The sequence below is a fragment of the Cherax quadricarinatus genome, chromosome 33 (assembly GCF_038502225.1).
Source record: "Cherax quadricarinatus isolate ZL_2023a chromosome 33, ASM3850222v1, whole genome shotgun sequence".
In the NCBI taxonomy this organism is placed as follows: Eukaryota; Metazoa; Arthropoda; class Malacostraca; order Decapoda; family Parastacidae; genus Cherax; species Cherax quadricarinatus.
In genome coordinates this window covers 12,950,061-12,967,233 of record NC_091324.1, presented here as the reverse complement: position 1 = coordinate 12,967,233, position 17,173 = coordinate 12,950,061, and the positions used below count along the sequence as shown (strand labels likewise).

At 40.8% G+C, this 17,173-nt stretch overlaps 1 long non-coding RNA gene across 1 annotated transcript; it reads right to left on the bottom strand.

The window, feature by feature from the left end:
* Positions 1-323: 323 nt before the first annotated feature.
* Positions 324-6,333, bottom strand: LOC138853540 (uncharacterized). The gene is made up of 2 exons (XR_011392709.1): positions 6,278-6,333; positions 324-6,240 (listed from the first exon to the last, which is right to left on the bottom strand). It is a non-coding gene; the product is annotated as an uncharacterized lncRNA (long non-coding RNA).
* Positions 6,334-17,173: the final 10,840 nt, after the last annotated feature.

Below are 17,173 nucleotides of genomic sequence, written 5' to 3'. Positions count from 1 at the left end.
TCTACAATATAGGTAACCAGATGTTGCACAAGTGTCTTAACTTTCATCTTGTCGGTATTGTATACCTGTCTTGCACAAACAAAAATATATCCAAAAAATGGCTTTGAAATAGGAACACTGGCACGATTGTATTTTCTATATATTATTTTTTATTATCAAAACTAAACGCTAAACCCACAAGGGTCATACAGAGCTGTGTTTTTTATATAGAGTACACTATGAACATTAAAACTGCTGCTCTGGCTTTGCACTGTAACCTAGTTATTATAATTTTATCATATTCACAAATATATAATAGGGGGAAATTAAAAGGTTATGCAATATATGTATAATGAGCTTTATTTGGAACAATTTATGATAATGTTTTTCAACGGAGTAGAATAAATTGTCTTGTAACAAATATTTACAACTGGCCACATATATGTACACATGCCGAAAGCGCACGTTAAAAAATTCAACACATGGTTACACTGGGAAGGAAAAATGAAACTTAACAAGTCGACAGCATCACGTGACACTCCACTTAACTAGTAGTTAATAAGGAAAACAATAACTTTTATAAACCTCTTGGAAACACGTGTTAGAAAGACTTTATAAATTTATATCGGTAATTTTTATAAAAATTCTCGAGTGATGAATGAAACACTTATATGAAGCAGTTCTGAAAATGACACATAATGAGAGGAAGCCAGTTATCAAAGATACATAACACATACCCAAAAGTATTAGAGGTTGTGGTGAAAGGGAGTTTGGGTTAGCTCAGTCAGTTAACAGCTGTATAAAACGCAGATGATCAGGAATGATGTTCCGTGAGACATTAAGAATGATAAAAAAAATATATATGAAGGACATGATGAGGACTATATACAGTAAAAACAGGTAGCATGGAGACGAAGGAAGATAAAGTAAATAATATCAATAATGTTATTCCTTAGCTGGGGGCTCTCAAACTGAAGTAAGAAAAAGTCACCAAACATATGTGCTATATGAGCAGCAACACATTTTATTGGTTTTACTTTAAAGTAAAAATGAGGTGGTGGAGTCTTATGCCCAGGTTATTTGAAGGTATCAAGAATAAAACACACGTTCAACATCTGCGTATCTTTATTGTAGACGTTTAGCCATCCAGTGGCTTTATCAATACAAATTCAAGGACATAATGAGAAGACAGTAGAACTATATACAAAAAATGCCTCATCTTTTGTATATAGTTGTGCTGTCTTCACATTATGTCGTAGCATTTGTACTGATAAAGCCACTGGATGGCTAAACATCATAAGATACTCAGATGTTACACGTGTCTAATTCTTCGGTACTGTATATCATATATTTACAATTTCAAGGTATAGTAATTATATTTTTAATGTTTATATTTTCTTCATTAGTGATGACTCCATAGCATGTGGTGGCAGGTGCAGGTGGTCATATATGGGGGTTAATTGTTTCTTAAAGGTTTAGCGCTTCTTTTTGATTATAATAATAATCAATGTTTCTCAAGTTCCGTGTTTATTCTTGATCTACATATTAACTGACTTAATTCATCTTACCCTTCTCAAGGCTAAAAAGAACAGTCATCAAAGTTCTTAGATAGGTTAGGTACATTCGACTATATTACGTTAATTTTAGCTAAGTGAGTAAGATGCTATATTAGTTTCGCTACAAACTTATTATATTCAAAGAAATCGTTAATTACACTTGTTGCAAAAAAATATGGTCAACTGTTTTGCTGTTGGAATAACGGGCCAATTTTCAAATGATGTTACTCCAAATTTTTACGATTTGATCCTAATTTCACGACTGTGATCTAATTAAGCTCATGGAAAAATGCTACTATGGAGTGGATGAAGAAAAGATCGAGTGGGTCCCATTGTCCTTTATATTTAAATGAGTCTGAAAATGTAATTATGAAGGCGAAACATACTTAAGAATGTGAAAAAAATACTGATTTACCATAAACTCTGCAGCTGGAATTAATTATTGATCTTAATTTATATGTACATCATGTGTATGATGAGCAGTTTGTTGTTGCTTCCAGCTTCTAATGTGAATATTAATGTAGTTTGTTGTGTGCGTTAGACATAAAGTGCAAAAGAGAATACTAAATGCAGATTTTAATTTAAATGCAAGGTCAGAATTAATCAGTCAAAACATCAGTAATAAAAAGATTCACTGATCTAGTAACGAAGTTGAAATTAACATAAAGAGAAACAAAGGTAAAATTCTATTACATTTTAGTTGAAATTGTTGAAAGGCCCCACAGAAATGTCGACACCAAGAATGTAGTGGTAGTGGTACTTACAGAAAGAGATCAGACTAGTTAGGATGTTCTTTTAGAGACTCATTTATGACACAGGAAGATTGTGACTACCATTAACAAGTGCTGAATTTGACCAAGATCTGTCGGAGTCATCATGTCAAACAGGTAACTGTAAACTTATTAATAAAGGAACATTTATTACTACACAAAAAAAAGGAATATTCTTGTCTGATATTTTCATTCTTATTTTTTTTTCTTGGCATCGACTTGGTGATTATGCATACAAAGTTGGAAATATGAACATGAAATATAGATAGGTTTGTAAATGTAAAAATATGTGAACATTGGAAATTTGTAAAAAGTGCACACAGGGATAACAAGAAATACATTCCTTCCGAAAAATGGAAGATTGAAAATGCTGCAGGTGGACCAAACATTCCTCAAATAGCCTACAGAGTTATTATACAGGAATGAATTGCATGCCATACCATCGAATCTGTCCACCACTATCTCTAGCACTAACCAAAAGTGTGGAAGTTTTTCTATACGTCACTTATTCTCAGTTGACATAATCATAAACATAGCTTGTATGTGGACAGGTATTTTACTGGCTTTGTAAAACCATATTGCCTACTCTTAAAATAATTTACACATATTAGATTGTAGGGTATTGCACGAAACGATGCATTCAAAATAGACTGAAACTGAAGCAAATAAATTACTCCTACTCTGATACAGTATTGTACATTAAAATAAGAGATTGCAGGTACTGATCACTCTGTACATCCAGCACTCTGGCAGTTTTGAAGTTTACGAAGGTTCTCAGTCTTGCAATACCTAATACACCTGTCACAGGCAAAGTATATACACTGAGAGGTGTATATCTCTCAGTGTACATACATTGAGAGTTAACTTTAATCCCTATTTTAGGGATTACAGTGGGTGGTGTACAGGGGGAAAATGCAGCCTTAATGACCCTCGCGGAGTCGATAGGCTTTAAACCTAACAAACCATCAGAAGAGCCCCCCTATGAACTGTGTGGGTTTTAAGTTTTGAAGCTGTGTTTGAAGGAAGTGTGATTTGAAACAGTCACACTGCCAGATCGCAGGCAAGATGTGGTATCACAGACATCCTTTAAGCCTGTGTGATAGCTGACATGGCATGGGATAGTTAAAATAGTTTTAACAAGTTGTAGACCTACCGAAGAGCAGTTTCTGAATGCAAGCAACAAGTTGTCAAAGATCCAGAAGCCAAGTATTAATACGTGCTGATCCATTAATGAATTAAAGATGAAACTTGCTGTTTTTATATATTTTAAATTTACTATGCTAAAATTATTTCTGTGCAGGAATTTTTACTAGCGTATGTAACCAAAAAACTGAGACTATTTCTAGGCTACTAAAAAAATCTTCCATGGTGCTTAATTGCGTTATTCATTACCTTACCAAACATAAGCTGGATCCACATGGCGTACTGCCGACAATAGTAAAGGCAAGACACACGTTGAGGAACGAGCTTTACTCTGGACAAATGAAGCTCTCTCAGAGGGAAACGTCATCCCAAAGCTTGTTCTGCAACCTGTGTCTTTCCTCCAAGCATAAGCTAATACTGGAACACTTGCTATACAAACATTTGTGAATTTATTGCTATCCAGACTGAAGCAAAGAGCTGTTCTTATTGTTCACTTCTAAATTTCATACTGCCAGCTTGACTTGTAAAATATACACACACAATATCTTGAATATGAGCCTCTAGCGCAGTCAAGTGATATTCAAGCTTATAACTTAACGTCTTTAAAAATTTGCAATGGAAGTCAGCATAACTTCTAATTATCATTACAATTACCCTAATGGTAGCTCCCTCAGTTTATTTAGCCTATCTACAATAACACATTTTTGTCCTTAATACTGATATATTTTTTTTAAAGCCACGCATCAGCATAGATGTGAGAGGAAGGGCAGTAGTGCCACCTGTCTTGACATTAAGACAGTGGCACCGCCTGTCTTGAGATTAAGACAGCAGTACCACCTGTCTCGAGACTAGTTCAAGGAGTCAGTATGAAGTTGCTTATCTTGTAAAATAAAATATTACTAGACGTCACAATTCAATCTTACTGTCTCGATTTTGATTATTTAGTCACTTGTATTGCTGCTTGTTCATTATTTGATTCTGAGCAACTGGATGCACACACTTCCCCTTGAAAGAAGCTGCAGGATATGTACTAAAATAACATTTACTGCAGGTAACTGCGATAGTCAATTGCTCTGTCATCGAAATACTTTTTGGAAAACAGGCGTGCCTGCTTCTAGAGCAGTAATTCTCAACCAGTGAGCCGCGGACCCCTAACGATGGGCCAATAACTTATCCATTATACCGTAACTATTAGCATTTGTGGGTCCGCAATTTTTGAGGTTTGCAAGGGGTCCTCTTACACGAGAAAGCTTGGGGACTACTGTTCTAGAGCACTGATGTTATTAACTATTCTGCCACTTGTTTCATAAGGAAGCACATGCAAAGGCAGCTGGAAGATATGAACACTAACCACAAGCCTGCCTCTCACCCCAGGGCGCTCAGCTCTTTATACAGCCATATGGAAGTTTATTACCACACAAGATTCAAGAGAGTATTAATACATGTCCGTCTAACCCTCGACATATCAAGAATTATTTTCTCTAGTAAAAGCACCTTGTTTCAGATATGGGCAACAGAAACAGTTACTAGCTGACTAACATCTAGGAAGACTAGAGTGAACAGTGGGTCTTAAACTACCACATTCTTTAATTAGGATGATTGAATAGTGCCTCTTACTTAAGTTATTACTCAAGGGAAGACAAATTTGGCATAAGAGATTTTCTTCATTATTTACACGTGACTTGTTATCACTTTCAGAATCATGCTGCCCAAAAGCTTCGCATACAAATGCCACAAAGAAAAATTATACACAATAACCATTACAGTGAGGGTATTCAACCTCACCAAGGACCGTTTACCCATAATTCATAAACCCAGTAGTGAATACACTTTCACTGAAATATGCCTTAATTCAAGTAATAACTTAAGGTATCGTCCTTGTGATCTATACTGCTATGAAAGCTCTAAGAATGCTTTTTATTTTGTGATATAATATCTTCATACCAGAAAATTTACTTGTCTATAAGCATAGTAATTCTACACTTAATTATTGCATGAAAAGAATAAAAATTCTAGTAAGTCGTAACAAGGGAAAAGAATTCAAAATGACTGGTAACGTTTTAGAATTTGTAGGTAAATTACACTGTGGAGTATCTATGTCTAGCAGCTACCTTGATACAGCACATTGTTCAAGTATCCCGAATTCTAATTTCCTACATATAATAAAATATTGCTGAAAATGATCTGAGTCAGCTGAAAAGACACAAGCTGCCTTGATGTTGTGTAACAATCAGGCTTGAAGGATAACACACCACAGCCACACTCAGGTTTGCAAGCGACTGGAGTGCTTCCTCCACCTCTGATACCAATCCACCAGTTTATCCATATTAATCGTTTTTTTTATTATAAACTTTAATTTCTAACCTTCCAGGATAGATTTATAAACCCTTAAATTACATCTGTTTACCAAAAACCTTGCGGCATTCCTAAAATGTCACGAATATCCAAATTTATAGTTTTCGAGTCATTTCTTGTAATATTTATATATACCTGACTAAGAAAGACAGCCTTGGAACTAGTAAGGGAACCGATGAGGTATTATACTCATGGGGAAACGCTAAAACAGTAAGGGTCATGCATCGCCTAGAGCATGTGAGACAAATTCTGATGGACTTGTGTCAGTGACAGAAGGAACACTGAGAGCTCGTTATTGATATCTATATGATAATATTTTCGACTTGAGAAAGAATTTGGTGACCTCCCTCATGTAACTGTACCACCTGGTGTATGATGACCCCCTCATGTAACTGTACCACCTAGTGTATGATGACCCCCTCATGTAACTGTACCACCTGGTGTATGATGACCCCCCTCATGTAACTGTACCACCTAGTGTATGATGACCCCCTCATGTAACTGTACCACCTGGTGTATGATGACCCCCCTCATGTAACTGTACCACCTGGTGTATGATGACCCCCCTCATGTAACTGTACCACCTGGTGTATGATGACCCCCTCATGTAACTGTACCACCTGGTGTATGATGACCCCCTCATGTAACTGTACCACCTGGTGTATGATGACCTCCCTCATGTAACTGTACCACCTGGTGTATGATGACCCCCTCATGTAACTGTACCACCTGGTGTATGATGACCCCCTCATGTAACTGTACCACCTGGTGTATGATGACCCCCTCATGTAACTGTACCACCTGGTGTATGATGACCCCCTCATGTAACTGTACCACCTGGTGTATGATGACCCCCTCATGTAACTGTACCACCTGGTGTATGATGACCCCCTCATGTAACTGTACCACCTGGTGTATGATGACCCCCTCATGTAACTGTACCACCTGGTGTATGATGACCCCCTCATGTAACTGTACCACCTGGTGTATGATGACCCCCTCATGTAACTGTACCACCTGGTGTATGATGACCCCCTCATGTAACTGTACCACCTGGTGTATGATGACCCCCTCATGTAACTGTACCACCTGGTGTATGATGACCCCCTCATGTAACTGTACCACCTGGTGTATGATGACCCCTTCATGTAACTGTACCACCTGGTGTATGATGACCCCCTCATGTAACTGTACCACCTGGTGTATGATGACCCCCTCATGTAACTGTACCACCTGGTGTATGATGACCCCCTCATGTAACTGTACCACCTGGTGTATGATGACCCCCTCATGTAACTGTACCACCTGGTGTATGATGACCCCCTCATGTAACTGTACCACCTGGTGTATGATGACCCCCTCATGTAACTGTACCACCTGGTGTATGATGACCCCCTCATGTAACTGTACCACCTGGTGTATGATGACCCCCTCATGTAACTGTACCACCTGGTGTATGATGACCCCCTCATGTAACTGTACCACCTGGTGTATGATGACCCCCTCATGTAACTGTACCACCTGGTGTATGATGACCCCCTCATGTAACTGTACCACCTGGTGTATGATGACCCCCTCATGTAACTGTACCACCTGGTGTATGATGACCCCCTCATGTAACTGTACCACCTGGTGTATGATGACCCCCTCATGTAACTGTACCACCTGGTGTATGATGACCCCCTCATGTAACTGTACCACCTGGTGTATGATGACCCCCTCATGTAACTGTACCACCTGGTGTATGATGACCCCCTCATGTAACTGTACCACCTGGTGTATGATGACCCCCTCATGTAACTGTACCACCTGGTGTATGATGACCCCCTCATGTAACTGTACCACCTGGTGTATGATGACCCCCTCATGTAACTGTACCACCTGGTGTATGATGACCCCCTCATGTAACTGTACCACCTGGTGTATGATGACCCCCTCATGTAACTGTACCACCTGGTGTATGATGACCCCCTCATGTAACTGTACCACCTGGTGTATGATGACCCCCTCATGTAACTGTACCACCTGGTGTATGATGACCCCCTCATGTAACTGTACCACCTGGTGTATGATGACCCCCTCATGTAACTGTACCACCTGGTGTATGATGACCCCCTCATGTAACTGTACCACCTGGTGTATGATGACCCCCTCATGTAACTGTACCACCTGGTGTATGATGACCCCCTCATGTAACTGTACCACCTGGTGTATGATGACCCCCTCATGTAACTGTACCACCTGGTGTATGATGACCCCCTCATGTAACTGTACCACCTGGTGTATGATGACCCCCTCATGTAACTGTACCACCTGGTGTATGATGACCCCCTCATGTAACTGTACCACCTGGTGTATGATGACCCCCTCATGTAACTGTACCACCTGGTGTATGATGACCCCCTCATGTAACTGTACCACCTGGTGTATGATGACCCCCTCATGTAACTGTACCACCTGGTGTATGATGACCCCCTCATGTAACTGTACCACCTGGTGTATGATGACCCCCTCATGTAACTGTACCACCTGGTGTATGATGACCCCCTCATGTAACTGTACCACCTGGTGTATGATGACCCCCTCATGTAACTGTACCACCTGGTGTATGATGACCCCCTCATGTAACTGTACCACCTGGTGTATGATGACCCCCTCATGTAACTGTACCACCTGGTGTATGATGACCCCCTCATGTAACTGTACCACCTGGTGTATGATGACCCCCTCATGTAACTGTACCACCTGGTGTATGATGACCCCCTCATGTAACTGTACCACCTGGTGTATGATGACCCCCTCATGTAACTGTACCACCTGGTGTATGATGACCCCCTCATGTAACTGTACCACCTGGTGTATGATGACCCCCTCATGTAACTGTACCACCTGGTGTATGATGACCCCCTCATGTAACTGTACCACCTGGTGTATGATGACCCCCTCATGTAACTGTACCACCTGGTGTATGATGACCCCCTCATGTAACTGTACCACCTGGTGTATGATGACCCCCTCATGTAACTGTACCACCTGGTGTATGATGACCCCCTCATGTAACTGTACCACCTGGTGTATGATGACCCCCTCATGTAACTGTACCACCTGTACCACCTGGTGTATGATGACCCCCACACGTAACTGTACCACCGGGAGTATGATGACCCCCTCATGTAACTGTACCACCTGGTGTATGATGACCCCCTCATGTAACTGACTGGTGTATGATGACCCCCTCATGTAACTGTACCACCTGGTGTATGATGACCCCCTCATGTAACTGTACCACCTGGTGTATGATGACCCCCTCATGTAACTGTACCACCTGGTGTATGATGACCCCCTCATGTAACTGTACCACCTGGTGTATGATGACCCCCTCATGTAACTGTACCACCTAGTGTATGATGACCCCCTCATGTAACTGTACCACCTGGTGTATGATGACCCCCTCATGTAACTGTACCACCTGGTGTATGATGACCCCCTCATGTAACTGTACCACCTGGTGTATGATGACCCCCTCATGTAACTGTACCACCTGGTGTATGATGACCCCCTCATGTAACTGTACCACCTGGTGTATGATGACCCCCTCATGTAACTGTACCACCTGGTGTATGATGACCCCCTCATGTAACTGTACCACCTGGTGTATGATGACCCCCTCATGTAACTGTACCACCTGGTGTATGATGACCCCCTCATGTAACTGTACCACCTGGTGTATGATGACCCCCTCATGTAACTGTACCACCTGGTGTATGATGACCCCCTCATGTAACTGTACCACCTGGTGTATGATGACCCCCTCATGTAACTGTACCACCTGGTGTATGATGACCCCCTCATGTAACTGTACCACCTGGTGTATGATGACCCCCTCATGTAACTGTACCACCTGGTGTATGATGACCCCCTCATGTAACTGTACCACCTGGTGTATGTTGACCCCCTCATGTAACTACCACCTGGTGTATGATGACCCCCTCATGTAACTGTACCACCTGGTGTATGATGACCCCCTCATGTAACTGTACCACCCCCTCATGTAACTGGTGTATGATGACCCCCTCATGTAACTGTACCACCTGGTGTATGATGACCCCCTCATGTAACTGTACCACCTGGTGTATGATGACCCCCTCATGTAACCACCTGGTGTATGATGACCCCCTCAAGTAACTGTTCCACCTGGTGTATGATGACCCCCTCATGTAACTGTACCACCTGGTGTATGATGACCCCCCATGTAACTGTCATGTAACTGTAACCACCTGGTGTATGATGACCCCCTCATGTAACTGTACCACCTGGTGTATGATGACCCCCTCATGTAACTGTACCACCTGGTGTATGATGACCCCTTCATGTAACTGGTGTATGATGACCCCCTCATGTAACTGTACCACCTGGTGTATGATGACCCCCTCATGTAACTGTACCACCTGGTGTATGATGACCCCCTCATGTAACTGTACCACCTGGTGTATGATGACCCCCTCATGTAACTGTACCACCTGGTGTATGATGACCCCCTCATGTAACTGTACCACCTGGTGTATGATGACCCCCTCATGTAACTGTACCACCTGGTGTATGATGACCCCCTCATGTAACTGTACCACCTGGTGTATGATGACCCCCTCATGTAACTGTACCACCTGGGGTATGATGACCCCTAGTGTATGATGACCCCCTTATGTAACTGTACCACCTGGTGTATGATGACCCCCTCATGTAACTGTACCACCTGGTGTATGATGACCCCCTCATGTGACTGTACCACCTGGTGTATGATGGCCCCCTCATGTAACTGCACCACCTGGTGTATGATGACCCCCTCATGTGACTGTACCACCTGGTGTATGTTGACCCCCTCATGTAACTATACCACCTGGTGTATGATGACCCCTCATGTAACTGTACCACCTGGTGTATGATGACCCCCTCATGTAACTATACCACCTGGTGTATGACCCCCTCATGTAACTGTACCACCTGGTGTATGATGACCCCTTCATGTAACTGTACCACCTGGTGTATGATGACCCCTTCATGTAACTGTACCACCTGGTGTATGATGACCCCCTCATGTAACTGTACCACCTGGTGTATGATGACCCCTTCATGTAACTGTACCACCTGGTGTATGATGACCCCTTCATGTAACTGTACCACCTGGTGTATGATGACCCCTTCATGTAACTGTACCACCTGGTGTATGATGACCCCTTCATGTAACTGTACCACCTGGTGTATGATGACCCCTTCATGTAACTGTACCACCTGGTGTATGATGACCCCTTCATGTAACTGTACCACCTGGTGTATGATGACCCCCTCATGTAACTATACCACCTGGTGTATGACCCCCTCATGTAACTGTTCCACCTAGTGTATGATGACCCCTTCATGTAACTGTACCACCTGGTGTATGATGACCCCTTCATGTAACTGTTCCACCTGGTGTATGATGACCCCTTCATGTAACTGTACCACCTGGTGTATGATGACCCCTTCATGTAACTGTACCACCTGGTGTATGATGACCCCTTCATGTAACTGTTCCACCTGGTGTATGATGACCCCTTCATGTAACTGTACCACCTGGTGTATGATGACCCCTTCATGTAACTGTTCCACCTGGTGTATGATGACCCCTTCATGTAACTGTACCACCTGGTGTATGATGACCCCTTCATGTAACTGTACCACCTGGTGTATGATGACCCCTTCATGTAACTGTACCACCTGGTGTATGATGACCCCTTCATGTAACTGTTCCACCTGGTGTATGATGACCCCTTCATGTAACTGTACCACCTGGTGTATGATGACCCCTTCATGTAACTGTACCACCTGGTGTATGATGACCCCCCTGTCATGTGATGACTGTAACTTCCACCTAGTGTATGATGACCCCTTCATGTAACTGTTCCACCTGGTGTATGATGACCCCTTCATGTAACTGTACCACCTGGTGTATGATGACCCCTTCATGTAACTGTTCCACCTGGTGTATGATGACCCCCTCATGTAACTGTACCACCTGGTGTATGATGACCCCCTCATGTAACTATACCACCTGGTGTATGACCCCCTCATGTAACTGTTCCACCTAGTGTATGATGACCCCTTCATGTAACTGTTCCACCTGGTGTATGATGACCCCTTCATGTAACTGTACCACCTGGTGTATGATGACCCCTTCATGTAACTGTTCCACCTGGTGTATGATGACCCCTTCATGTAACTGTACCACCTGGTGTATGATGACCCCTTCATGTAACTGTTCCACCTGGTGTATGATGACCCCTTCATGTAACTGTACCACCTGGTGTATGATGACCCCTTCATGTAACTGTACCACCTGGTGTATGATGACCCCTTCATGTAACTGTTCCACCTGGTGTATGATGACCCCTTCATGTAACTGTTCCACCTGGTGTATGATGACCCCTTCATGTAACTGTACCACCTGGTGTATGATGACCCCTTCATGTAACTGTACCACCTGGTGTATGATGACCCCTCATGTAACTGTACCACCTGGTGTATGATGACCCCTTCATGTAACTTCCACCTGGTGTATGATGACCCCTTCATGTAACTGTACCACCTGGTGTATGATGACCCCTTCATGTAACTGTACCACCTGGTGTATGATGACCCCTTCATGTAACTGTACCACCTGGTGTATGATGACCCCTTCATGTAACTGTTCCACCTGGTGTATGATGACCCCTTCATGTAACTGTTCCACCTGGTGTATGACCCCTTCATGTAACTGTACCACCTGGTGTATAATGACCCCTTCATGTAACTGTTCCACCTGGTGTATGATGACCCCTTCATGTAACTGTTCCACCTGGTGTATGATGACCCCTTCATGTAACTGTTCCACCTGGTGTATGATGACCCCTTCATGTAACTGTACCACCTGGTGTATGATTCAACAGATGGATTCTTTAATAAAACTTGTAGATTGCCTGATGGTCACACCTTATTGTATGTGAACAGAGACAAGAATGCAGAAAAAACTTTAATCTGGACACCGTGTCGCTCTAAATAAAGCTGTTATGACTTGAAAAAGTCATAATTAGAGCGGAATGGTATTCTGTATACTTGTATGTCCAAATACCAGCGAGTGTGTGTGTGTGTGTGTGTGAAAGACGAACAAATGAAAAACGAATTATGAATTTCACTGCATTTAGAGACACTTAGAGTAAGCCTTTTATTTGAAGGCTTTCTTGCTTTCGTTGCCCATCAAGGTGAAGGACTCTTGATTCAAAGCCAGCACGTCTATGAAGACATACACATAACAGCATAAGCCCTTATTATAACAACGTTTCGCTCATCGTTATAATTAAAACATATGATGTCTTCATATACGATGTTTCTGCCAATGTCTCATTCATAATTTGCCAATTTCTGTGCATCTCTCAACACATCCTCAGCATGTACCCACAATTAGGAGAGGAACCTTATGACGACGTTTCAGTCCTTCCTGTACTATTTTCAAGTCACTTATGGACGGACCGAGACATCATGGTAAAATTTATCTCCTAATTGCGGAATTTTAGTTAACTGTTCCAACCTCAGTACTGTGATTTTTATTTTTTCTTGCTCATATGAACAGGAAGACCAATATATGTAAGTCAAAAATGCAACATAATGGATGTGTTACTAAGCATAAATCACATATTTACTTTCAATGTATTAATTAAAGGGATAATTCTTTACATGTGTTTTTTTACGATTTCTCTAGAAATTTGGCCATTGAAGAGACGTGCGCAACACTTGAGTATCTTAATGGAGCGACACACTGCCTGCCCAGCAAGCTAAGACGGAGGCCAGAAGATGGAAATTTTAATACTGGAGTTAGTGGTAAGATGCAGCAGTTGAGGACATGGATACATGTGGGCGGGGCTCACCACGCAAGCAGGTGAGAGATATAAGCCGCATGTGTCCTTGCGTTCAACTGCCACACCTCTTTCCAGTAGTCTCCGCCATCACTTCTCTGTAATAAACTGGCAAAAGTTACTGAGAGGGCAAAACGTCTCTTAACTTTCTAGGCTCGAACCTATGAACTCTCACAAGAATTGTGTCTTAGCCATCAACCTGTCCGTATTATATCTTTTTATCTAATGATTTCTCTACGAACTTTTTTTAACTTAGGTTTGGTTGGCTACACTATCATAATTTCATGACAAGCATATTGGGGAGTAAGTACATTAATATTATTATCATAATCAAAACTAAGCTATAAACCACCGGGGTCATACAACGCTGTGTGAGGGAGCAAGTACAGCTAATTGAAGAACAGAAAATATTAATCAGGTCAAAGGTGCATATGACCGACAAAGTAATGAATAAGACGAGCATAGAACACCTGGGTATCTCTGAGAGACGTTACGCCCACCAGTGACTTTCTCAGTCTAACACAGGGATGGTAGGTATAATGTTTGTCAGGAAACAGGACAAGTGTTTCCTGACGCGGGTCTTAGTCATATGATGACCCACAGCTGGAGCTTTTGGTCATCTGACCGAGGACTTCCGCTGGCTTTCGGTCCACCTCTTTAAAAAATCATGGTTATGATTATAACCATTAGGAGTACAACTAATACAGGGACGTGAGAACGGAGACTTATAAATGGCATCCTGAGAGGTGAAGGAAGGAGGCAGCAGTAGTCATAGTGGTCACATAACGGATTACTAGTGATGTGATTCACTGGCCGTGAAGACAGTGACCAGGTTGACTTGGGATGTAGTAGTATGTGTAATCAGGTTCGAACCTGTGACCTCCGACAAGGGAGATATGTTGTAGTAGTAATAGTAGTAGTGGCAGTAGTAATAGTATGAGTAGTAGTGGTGACAGTAGTAGTTAGCTGTGTGGTAAAAGCAAAAAGTCAAGATATTCTATTCGCCCAAATTCCATCATATTGCAAGAAGCTGAACAAAACACCTAGGTGTTGCGCATGCCTCTTAATACGTCAGCAGACAAAACACCTAGGTGTTGCGCATGCCTCTTAATACGTCAGCAGACAAAACACCTAGGTGTTGCGCATGCCTCTTAATACGTCAGCAGACAAAACACCTAGGTGTTGCACATGCCTCTTAATACATCAGCAGACAAAACACCTAGGTGTTGCACATGCCTCTTAATACATCAGCAGACAAAACACCTAGGTGTTGCACATGCCTCTTAATACATCAGCAGACAAAACACCTAGGTGTTGCACATGCCTCTTAATACATCAGCAGACAAAACGTGGATAAACCGTACTTTACAATGAGGCTCTCTCAAGCATCATCATGAAGTCAGTCCTCGCACAAGGATGTTGAAATTGCTACTCGCAATGAGAAGCGAAACTTAAGGAATCTAAGGAGTGGCAGCCATAGTTGCATCGGTCACTTCTTCTCTTCAAAGACATTCATTAACTAGAGTAATTTTTTTTTACCTGAATATAAATGGCAACCACAGCAATATTATCTTCATGGTGAAGCGTCAAGCCTGTAGGGGTCATTAAGCGCACGGAGTACAGGAGGTAATAATAATAATAATAATAATAATAATAATAATAATAATAATAATAATAATAATAATAATAATAATAATAAAATAATAGAAATAATAATAATAATAATAGAAATAGTAATAAAATAATAGAAATAATAATAATAAGTAATAAAAAATAGAAATAATAATAATAATAATAATAATAATACATTTTCTCCTGAAATCGTTACATTGAACAGACAGGAAGTCAAAATTAAGCTGACGTGGTAATTTAATTTCAAAAAACATAAATTAAAGATATAAGGATCACATGCAATGATTTATGCTGATTTATTATTATTATTATTACTGCGATCACATTCATTGGAAGCGACAAACCCGTTAGAAATGAGAGGCTATCACGTTTATTCCAATAGACGGAAGCATAGCTCCAATTCCGAGGATCAAGAGCCCTTCATGAGCATCACGGTGCCTGCTACTGAAGGGCCGTTAAAGTGTAATATTGCTATATCTCAATAGAAGCTATTTTAAGTTAGGTTATTTTGAGGTTAAATAGGCTATATTTAAGCAACTTTAGCACAGGTCAAGTTAGGTTAGCTTAAGTTAGCTTCGCAACAAGCTCAGCACCAGTACACACATTTTTTCCCTTGTCAGCAAATTATATTCACTGGGAAGCGCTAAACCTGTAGGGGGATCATACAATAATATTTCAGCATAATATATCAACGTAAGTGATGGTCCTAACATAAGAGACTCCATCACTTAGAGAGGGGAAAAACAGGACAGTATTACTGAAGACATTTCTGTCCTGGAACAATGATCACCTCAAATGTTGGAAACGTTCACGGTCCCATGAGCAGAAATGTCTTCACTTGTAATTAGTGAATGAATTATTTCCCCAGTAAATCGTTTTACGATTCTTGTCTCCACTGGAGGGAGGTACCCTGATGCCGGCGAGGGGGATCTTGATCCAAGGAATTTGGCCTGCCCTCCTCTGTCTACATTGGATTTAAAACTGCTTTTCATTCTCCCCTTCCCCTGGGCGCTGTATGACCCCTATGGGTTTAGCGTTCCCCGTGAATGTAACGGCTGTTGTACTCCCTCTAACACTCCCACCTGGCGAAAGGCTCTTAATCCAAGTACTTTCCTCTTTCTCGGATCAAACGTGATTACCTTCCACATCCCTTACCGGTTTAGCACTTCCCCATACACACACACACACACATGTATATTATACATATATATATATATATATATATATATATATATATATATATATATATATATATATATATATATATATATATATATATATATATATATATATATATATATATATATATATATATATATATATATATATATATATATATATATATATATATATATATATATATATATATATGTCGTGCCGAATAGGAAGAACTTGGGTTCTTGGCTTAAATAGCAGCGCTCATCTTGCCATATAGGACAAGTGAAAATTTGGTATGCAATAATTTCGTCAAATTTATTCTGAACCTAACGAAAAAAAATATATTTCATTGTGTTTGTTTAGTATTAAATTACTGTAAACAAATCTAAAATATATTTAGAGGTTTAAGCTAAAATAAATTGCACTTGTTATAATAAGGTTAGGTAAGTTTTTCAAGATTCTTTTGGTGCAAAATTAATTTTTTTTACTTTAACATTAATGAAAAAAATATATCTTTAAACGTACAAGAGAAAATTTTAGAAAGGACTTAATTTTAAATGAGTTCTTGCTAATTGACCAGTTTTACATATTCGGCACGACATATATATATATATATATATATATATATATATATATATATATATATATATATATA